Consider the following 10,156-nt stretch of genomic DNA (forward strand, 5'->3'; position numbering starts at 1 on the left):
GATGTCCACAACTTGTTGAGGGGAGTTAGGGCAGGTTTTATGGAGGAGGAAATGTTGAAGGATTGGGTTGTTTGTAATCTATTGATTTGGATGATTCAGTGTAGCATTCTTTATATATTCTGTTGCCCGAATTGTAAGTGCGTTTGCATTATTGACTGTGATAGACTGAATAATTGCTCCCCCCTGTCAGATGTCCTTGTCCTCATCTCTGGAACTTGTGAATGTTACCTTATATGGCAAAAGGACTTTGCAGATGTGATAAATGGAAGATCTTGAGGTGAGATTACCTTGCGTTCTCAGGTGGGCCTGATGTCATCATGAAAGTCTTTGTACGAGAGAGGTAGAAGATCAGTGTTGAGTAGTAGATGCGGCAATGGAGGCAAGTAGTTGGAGTGAAGCAGCTACAAGCCAAACAATATGGCAGCCTCTAGAAGCTGGACAGTCTTTGGATGGGATTCTCTCCTCGGACCTTCAAGGGATACCAGCCCTGCCAATACCTTGATTTTAATCATCTGCATTGTTTTATCTCAGACTGCTAAACTCTAGAACTATCAGAGAATAAATCTGTGTTTTAAGCCACTACATTTGTCGTAACTTGTCACGGCAGTGACAAGAAAATGAATCCACTAATGGTGTTTTATTCTTTGTGTCAAGTGGTTTCTTTATTTTGTAACTTTTTGTAACTTTGTAAATTATTTGGTTGTCCTTAAATTTGCAAGTGAGGTAAACATTTAAAAAGCCAACAATTAATTGCTAGTTTTTCTACAAGCACCTTTATTTCTTATTCTGAAATTCTTTAAAGTTTCATGAAGGCAATTTCAGTATAAATTGATTATAGTTTACTTTTTAAAGTTAGATCACACTAGGTGATCTCGTCATTCAGGAACACATCTCCTCGTATATTTACTAATTGTTTCCATAATGACTTTCCCTTTATTATTTCCCTTATTCCTCACAAAACCCCTTAAAGGTACATATTAATTTTCTCATCTTTCAGATGAGGAAACAAGAGAAATTAACTTATCTTGCTTAGGATGAAATTGGATGAAATTAATAGGTATTTTATGAGAAGACATTTGAATTCAAATCTACCTGCCTCTGAAGGATGCATTATTTTATTCTGAACCCAGTGGTAGAATATAACAAATCAATAAAGTGAACCTTTTTAATGTTTATTTATTTTTGAGAGAGAGAGAGAGAGAGCATGCACCCAAGCAGGGGAGGGCCAGAGAGAGAGGGGGAGACACAGAATCCCAAGCAGGCTCCAAGCTCTGAGCTGTCAGTACAGAGCCTGACATGGGGCTTGAACCCATGAACTGTGAGATCATGACCTGAGCCCAAGTTGGATGCTCAGCCAACTGAGCCACCCAAGGTGCCCCAGTAAGGTGAACTTTTAATATACAGTTGACCCTTGAACAACAAGGGGATTAGGGATGCCAACTCCCATGCAGTTGAAAATCCACGTGTAACTTTTGACTCCCCCAAAACTTTACTACTTATAGGCTACTCTTAATAGAGAGCCTTACTGATAACATAAACCATTGATTGACCCTATTGGTTACACATATTTTGTATGATGTATGTATTATACTGTATTCATATAATAAAGTAAGCTAGAAACAAAACTCATAAGGAAGAGAAAATACATTTACAGTATTGTGTATTCATTAAAAACAAATTCACATGTAAGTGGATCTGGGTATTTCAAACCTATATTGTAAAAGGCTCAGCTGTATTGTCTTCTGTTTGAAAAACAGAAGAAAATATTAATAATTGGAATCTGCATTGTTTTTCATAGGAGACAGTGGCTGTTCTATAAACAGGGCCCCTGATGCACATGTGTGTTGGCATGAGGTTTAGATCATATCTACCAGACAGAGCCAGTTTCAGGGCTGTCAGTAGGGTGTAGTAATAGCCAGCAGTTCACGGGTGTAGTCACGTCAGAGCAAAGATTTGGAAAAGAACAAGGGAATTAAGCCAGGAAGATGGATGTTTTCACCCATCAGATTAACAAATAAATCCCTTGAAGGCAACTCTGTGGAATAAATGGATAGTGTAAACTGATGAACTTTTTAGAATTCAAATGGGTAGTGGTATATCAAAATGTAAAATGTACACACTTTGATCTAGCAAATTTTACTGCCAGGATTTGATTCTTTCAGGTCTCCCAGGACCAATGGAGCAAAGTTGAAGGATAATTGTTCCCCACAACTGAGGCAAATCCCATCTGATGCCCCATGGAAGCTTTCCACTCTGGCTGGTGGGAGCGGATACTGTTCCAGGTCCTGTGAGTGCTGCGAGTGCTGTTCTCTTTAATCTTTCCAGGTGGTTCTTTTTCTGGCTTCAGATTGTTTGCTCACATACAGGTGCTGATCAGTACTTGGCTGAGTACTTGAGGAGGACCATCTGCACATTCCCAGATTTCTCTCTCCAGTTAGAAGAGTTCTTTAACCCTCTACATGGCCAGTTCTAGCCACCTTCGTCTCCCCAGAATCTTGCTTGCTTCTCCTCAACTCACGGAGACCTTGATCTCAGGTTGTGCCTTCCTGCATTGGGGTCTGGAAACTCTTAAAACACTAAACTGGGACAGTCTCCATGACATTTATTATCTCTTAGGGATCACCGCCTTTCACTGTCTGATGCCCAGTGTCTTTAAAATCATTGTTCCAAATAATTTCATTTGGTATTCTTGGTTGCTTTAGGCAGGAGGGTAAATCTGATTGGTTTTCCCATCTTGGACAGAAGCGGAAGACTATTGCTTTTATTTATTCATTCATTAATTTTAAGTCTGCTTGTCTATTTTATTTCCATTAGAAAAATATTATGTATTAAAATTTTGGTCTGCTTTTTTCTTTACTTCTACCATTCAAACTTCAGTACTTCCATTTTACTCAAGTGAAAGCAGAACTAGATAGCTGATGTGAGAACGAAGTATTTCACATCACTAAATTTTTAGGATTTAATTGAATTAGGTGTGCTCTTTATTATTTGTCAGGAATAGTGACTCATCTCTCCTGCATGTTATTTCCCTTTACTATTGTTTCTTGGAGTAAGTATGTAATGAGTATTTCTTTTCCCACATGCAGTAACATGAATGGGTGGTTTATAATGCTGGTAACAGGATTTGTCCTCTAATCTTCAGGTCATGCTCAATTCCCTTTTTTATGTGGTATTTTCATAATAACTTCAAGTGTTTTAGTCAGACGTGCACTTTTCAACATCAGCTGTAAAAATTAAGATGTTAAGTTAAGAGCATTATTATGATTCCAGACTAAATAATGCTGGACCCACTTACAGGTGATGCTGTTGTGAGAGGTCCCTGGACAGCCACTGCTTCAGTCTCCACATGGCCTCCTTTGGCAGAACAGCAACCCAGTAAGCAGCTCTATCAGGAAAACTACTCTTGAAATACTGTTTGTGGGTATCATTGACAGTTTTGAAGTCATTTATGCCAGCCAGTGGAACAGTTGTCTTTACTGTATTAGTGAAGTCATAGCCTGCGGCTTTCAGAGTTTCACTCATGCTGATAAGAGCTTCTTTAGTTTCTTCTGCCACCCCTCTTGGCACCAGCTGTCCACATGAAGGTCTGTGCCTAGCTGTCCTGAAATGTCAGTGGTACTGTTGACTAACACAGCTTGACCGTAGGGACCAATGGCTCCTGGGACTTTCGCAATGCTGATCACCTTTCTGATCAAAGAGGCATGGCTAACACTGCCATCTCGCTGTCCTTCAAGAGAACAGTCCCGTACACTGTCTCTCATAGCATCTCACCTGAAAAACCAGAAGACTATTGCTTTTGTTCTCTCAGTTAAGAGTCATTTATGTTTTTCCTCCCACTCTCTTTTGATTTGATTTTTCCTTCTCTTCCCGTATGTTCATATCTTTTGTTTCTTAAATTCAATATATGAGTGAAATCATATGGTATTCGTATTTCTCTGACTTATTTCCCTTAGCATAATACTCTCTAATTCCACCCATGTCATTGCATATGGCAAGATTTCATTCATTTTGATGGCTGAGTAATATTCCATTGTGTATGTATAGATATAGATATAGATATAGATATAGATATAGATATAGATATAGATATATCTTCTTTACCCATTTATCATAGGGTAGTTTTTTTCTTGACTTTTTGAGGACACTCCATACTGTTTTCCAGAGTGTCTGCACCAGTTTGCATTCTCACCAACATGGCAAGAGGGTTCCCCTTTCTCTGCATCCTCACCAGTATTTGTTATTTCCCACATTGTTCATTTTAGCCATTCTGACAGGTGTGAGACGGTAGCTCATGGTGGTTTTGAATTGTATGTCCCTGATGGTAGGTGATGTTGAGTATCTTTTCATGGATCTGTTAACTGTCTGGATGTGTTCTTTGGAAAAATGTCTATTCATGTCTTTCGCCCATTTCTTCACTGTATTGTTTCTTGGGTGTTGAGTTTGAGAAGTTCTTTATAGATTTTGTATAATAACCCTTTATCAGACATGTAATTTGGAAATACCTTCTTCCATTTTGTAGGCTGCCTTTTAGTTTAGTTGGTTGTGTCCTTTGCTGTGCAGACGTTTTTATCTTGATGAGGTCCTAGTGGTTCATTTTTTTGCTTTTGTTTCCCTTGCCTCCAGAGATGTGTCTAGTAAGATGTTGCCGTGGCCAAGGTCAGGGGTTGCTGCCTGTGTTCTCCTTTAGGATTCTGATGGTTTACTTTCTTACATTTAGGTCTTTTATCCATTTGGAATTTATTTTTGTACATGGTGTAAGAAAGTGGTCCATGTTCATTCTTATGCAGGTTGCTGTCTAGTTTTCCCAACACCATTTGTTGAAGAAACTGACTTTGTTCCATGGGATATTCTTTCCTGCTTTGTCAAAGATGAATTGACCATTTCATTGTGGGTCCATTTCTGAGTTTTCTATTCTATTCCACTGATCTGTGTGTCTGTTTTTGTGCCAGTACCATACTGTCTTGATGATTACAACTTTGTAATACAGCTTGACCTTCAGAACTGGAGGTCTCCAGCTTTGCTTTTCTTTTTCAGGATTGCTTTGGCTATTCGAGGTCTTTTATGTTCCACACAAATTTTGGGATTGTTTGTTTAGGCTCCGTGAAAAATGCTGGTAGCATTTTGATAGGGATTACATCAAAAGTGTAGGTTGCTTTGGGTAGTATTGATGTTTTAACAATGTTTGTCCTTTCAATCCATGAGCATGGAGCATTTTTCCATTTCTTTGTGACCTCTTCAGTTTCTTTCATAAATGCTCTATAGTTTTTGATGGAGGGACATATTTTGGGGTGTCAGGATATAGGTGGGGTGATATTTGCAGTTGAGATTCCTCTTTGGTGTGCTTTACTTTCCAAATGAGCAGGTCTGGGTAAGAGTCAAGGCGCTGACAATGTGGGAAGGGAACCAATATGTTTGGTTCTATAAGTTTCAGGGCATTGTGCATTTTGTCTCATTTCAGCATAATAGTTACCTAAGACCCTTTGAACAAATCCTCATTCCTTAAAGCATACACCTGAGTCTTTTCCTATGTGGTTTGATATAATCACTTCCCTTGAGGATTAACTGCTTCAATGGTCTTTTTGGCATACAAATAGGCCTGCTCACCAACTCTTAGTAATTTCTCAAGTCCTATTATCTCTTTCAGTCTCAGAACAAGTCCAAATTCCTGCATAAATCAAACACATAATGTTTTATACTTTATTCTAATATCTCTACATTGCCAATTTTCTGGTTGGATTCATTTAAATTTCAGCTAGAATTAATGTCAGACACAAGCAATATGCATGTCCAGCTGGGGTTCACAGATAATTTCTGAAAATTTTTTTGAAAATTCTCGCCTTCTCTGTGTTTCTCCCTCTGAAGATAGGAAGTAAGTTTTCTCGGTGATATCTCAGTTTGTGTTGCTGTTGTGACTTTAAATCAAACCTCGTTTTTGACTTTTACAGTCACTATAATATGTTGTAAAATTATATTACATTTTTGAAATTTTCCAAATTTGTTTCTGACACAATCCTTTCCCTTTTGTTATGGGCTAATAACCTAAGCATCCTGTTTGGTTTGTGAATTTTATTCAAGAATATCATATGAGAAACATAAATCTCTCAAGTTTGTTTCAGACCTAAGGCAATAAAAAATCTTGTTAATTCATAAAAACCCTTTTCAGATCATTTCTCCAAAAGAAGAAGCCCTACTCACCCCAAAGAAATAATAAATTACCTTTTAGTCAGCTGCAAATGCATATAAACAGATCTAGTCAAGAATTATCCTGGCAGAATAGGGTCAGATTTTTCTCCGGAAGATTTCCTTTTATTTCCACATGACACACTTACATGCTAGGGAAGTTTGAACAGTTGTTTGGGGTGAAATGGATTGAAGGAACCCCTTGGCACACAACACTGCTTTGCCTTCCTGTGAAACCTCACAGTCGCACCAGCTCTCTCTTCAGGGCTCGCGTACATGTGAGAACATCTGCTGCATGTCTGAGCCCAATCACGGGACTCAAACCTGGGGACCAATTCACTGCAGACAAATATAACTGTATCTCTTATAAACAAATACTGGTTAGAATGGATTTCCAATACTTTGTTTTTCAAGAAGTATGTTTATTTCATCTGTATTCTTGCAATCTGTTCCCCAGACAATTCTTTGTTATTTTAGTCACTGCCTGCCAGAAACCCACTTGACCAGTGAGGGGGAAAATTTTCTGCTGAAGTCTTCAAGGTTTTTTTTTAGATGAACTTATTTGTTGTCACAGAATTCGTGAGTCTGATTTTTCCAAGAAATTTACGTCGGATACAGAGAGAACCAGGTTTCTTACCAGAAGTATTTAGAAACTTATATATTAATTTTTAAAAATTTATTTACTTATTTATTTTGAGAGAGAGCACAAGCAGGGGAGGGACACAGAGAAGGAGGGACAAAATCCCAAGCAGGCTTCATACCACTAGCACGGAGCTTCATGCAAGACTCAAACTCAGGAACGGTGAGATTATGACCTGAGCTGAGATTAAGGGTTGGGCACTTAACCATCTGTGACACCCAGGTGCCCCATAACTAGTTAGATACATTTCGATATGGTTCTTTAATAAGAATCTTACAATGGTGCAGTGCCACCCTTAGAACTGGGCAATTGGGGCCCCTGCTCTGGGTGCCCTGCCCTCCACTCACCACTTCCTCACTGGGCCATAACATCTCCAAATCAGGAGCTTCCATTCCCCTGCCTCCCCACTTCTACTCCTGCATCAGGCTCTCCAGGACCATGGAATTCCCTGTGCAAATGTTGGGGCTTGCATACAAGTCTGCTTTTAATGACTGCTCAGGAATCTTCCTCCAGTGGATCACCAGAGGCCCACCTGAATTTCAGCTGTTCACCCCTGTGGCTGTAGGCCAAGGAGCATTGTTGGGGGGAAACATGATCAGAGCCTGGGAATGTGGTATGGCTTCTCCCTAGATGTGCACTGAAGCCCCCTGTGATACCAAGTGGAGCTGGGTGGTTGGAATTGCAGGGACATAGGAACCATAGTTCATGTTCCTCCTGGGCTGTAAATGATAGAGGAGGGCCTTGACAGAGAAAGAAGAAGTCATGAAAAACTGAACATCGTGTAGTTTTTCTCAAAGACAGTGTATATAGAGTATGCAAGGGGGCATGTACAGTAAGAGATGACAATCAAACCAATGGTCAAGGGCAAAGGAGCTTTATTTATTTATTTATTTTAATGTTTAATTATTTCTGAGAGAGAGACAGTATGAGCAGGGGAGGGTCAGAGAGAGAGGGAGACACAGAATCTGAAACAGCCTCCAGGCTCTGAGATGTCAGCACTGAGCCAGACGCGGGGCTCGAACCCACGGACCGTGAGATTATGACCTGAGCCAAAGTTGGATGCTCAACCAACTGAGCCACCCAAGCGCCCCAAAGGAGCTTTAAATTATACAGATTGAGATTGTTTTGGTGCCTCCTTTCACCTGTGCACCTCTCTCCTACGTCTTGGGGACTGGAATGTTTCTACTCAAGGTGAGGAAGAGCAAGAGGCATGCTGAAAGGCCATTGCTGGGTTCAGGTCACCATCCCATTGGAGCAAAAGGGAGACTGGCCATTAGTGGTAGGGGGATGCATCATGGAATTAAGCAATCAAGGGTTCTATGTGCATCAACAGGGAGAATGAACAAGGGTTTATCAGTACAGGTGCTAATCTTAATTTTCCTGTCAGAAATTAAGGTGGGAGGCTTAAAATTTTTTTAATGTTTATTTATTTTTGAGAGAGAAAGACAGAGGATGAGCAGGGGAGGGGCAGAGAGAGACACACACACAGAATCTGAAGCAGGCTCCAGGCTCTGAGCTGTCAGCACAGAGCCCCATGCAGGGCTTGAACCCATGAACTGTGAGATCATGACTTGAACTGAAGTCAGAGGCTTAACGGACTGAGCCACCCAGGCATCCCAAGGTGGGAGGGTTTTTACAGTAGTAGGGAACTAGGTTTACTCTTCTGCTTAAACGACCTAAAACTGGATAAAATACACTAAACAATGGTTTATCAAGACATAAAATATCCAACAACAAAGGATAGGATTCCCTGAGAGAGGAGAAAGAAGTGAGGTGAATCCTATGATTGCCCCAGTTTACCACTTGAGAGTTTCCAGGCCATGGCAGAAGGAGGAAGAACCCAGATGAATGTCAATGGTAGCTCTGAGTTGAGGAGATGAAGCTGAGAAATCAGGTGGGCTAAGAGGCTAAAATGTACAGGGCATTATGCTAAGTGAGATAAGTCAGACAGAGAAAAGCAAATACTGCAGGATATCACTTGTAATTGGGACAGAACAAAGCTGACCTTGTAAAACAGAGTAGAATGGTGGTTTCCAGGGACTGGGGGTAGGAGACCTGGGGAGATGTTGTTTAAGTATATATACTTGCAATTACTGCATCAGTTCTGGAGACTGATGCACAGAACTGAGATTGTATTCAACGATGCTGTATTATAAACTTCAAAGTTGCTAAGAGACTAGATCTTAACTGGTTCCCACCACAAAAACTACTTGTGATATGATGGACGTATTAGCTTACACTACAGTGGTGATCACATTGCACTTACATAAATGTAAATTAGGCACGTTGTACATGTAAACTTACAGAGTGCTATATGACGATTTTATCTCAGTAAAAAAAGATGTAGAGGGCAGAATCCCTGAAAAGGAATTTACAGAGAATTTAAGAGTTCTGCAGAGGCTCCTCTGAATTCTTCAGCTGAGTTTGGGACAATGCCTATGTGTAAGGAAATTACCTGAGGCCAAGGAGAAAAACAACACTCAAAAGGTTCAGAAGGAACAGTCTCCAAGTAGTCTAGATAGTCATTTAAGAGACAGAAATTCTGACTGAATAAAAGGCAATGTGGTTGTAAAATGGTACCTTGATAGAACAACTAAAACTTTTAATATTAAATCAAATCTTTATTTGCCTGAATTAAAAAAAAAACACAACCATTAAGTCTAATGGTAAAAACAGATTTACGATCATCGGGAAGATTTGTATAGTTTTATGAAGCTTGTATAAAAACTGTATTTCAACTATTTCTGTATTCTGACAAAACTAATTACATATGAGCATTAAAACACCTTTTCTCTAAATTTCTTTAATTCTCATCCCAAACTGTGGATGAATAAATTCATGCTATAAAAAATTCTCTATATCATATGCCATGGAACATACTGTTTTCATGGCATAGAGGTAATTTTTACCTGTAAAAGGCATAGTGAATATTCAGTATGGTCTAAATAAAAAAATGATTTGTTAATTTTTTCTGGAGTCTTCTGGAGTCTATGTTTAGTCCTCTGGACCAACATTATTTATGAATTGAATTCAATATGCAGATAGGCCAGGACATTAAACATTAGTTGGGAATCTGCCACAAGCCAGGGACTTTTCTAAAATCCTCCCAATAATTCAGTGATACAGGTACTATTATTATTATTCTCTTTCTTACAGATGAGGACACTGAAGTCCAGAAAGTTAATTAATCCAATGTGCTCAGGGAGCAGCTCAGCACGAAGCTCGTGCATTCTGATTGAAGGGCAATTATCCTGACCTTCAATTTTATCATGTTGGTATTTTTATTGCAGTCTTTCATGGTAATGTGAAAAGAACAAATTTCTTATACTTAAATTG

General features: G+C 39.4%; 1 pseudogene; it reads right to left on the minus strand.

Moving 5' to 3' along the window:
- Positions 1-3,271: 3,271 nt before the first annotated feature.
- Positions 3,272-3,761, minus strand: LOC120248502 (annotated as a pseudogene).
- Between the last annotated feature and the right edge of the window lie 6,395 nt (positions 3,762-10,156).

The sequence above is a fragment of the Hyaena hyaena genome, unplaced genomic scaffold (assembly GCF_003009895.1).
Source record: "Hyaena hyaena isolate Hyena2069 unplaced genomic scaffold, ASM300989v1 scaffold_592, whole genome shotgun sequence".
Classification (NCBI taxonomy): Eukaryota; Metazoa; Chordata; class Mammalia; order Carnivora; family Hyaenidae; genus Hyaena; species Hyaena hyaena.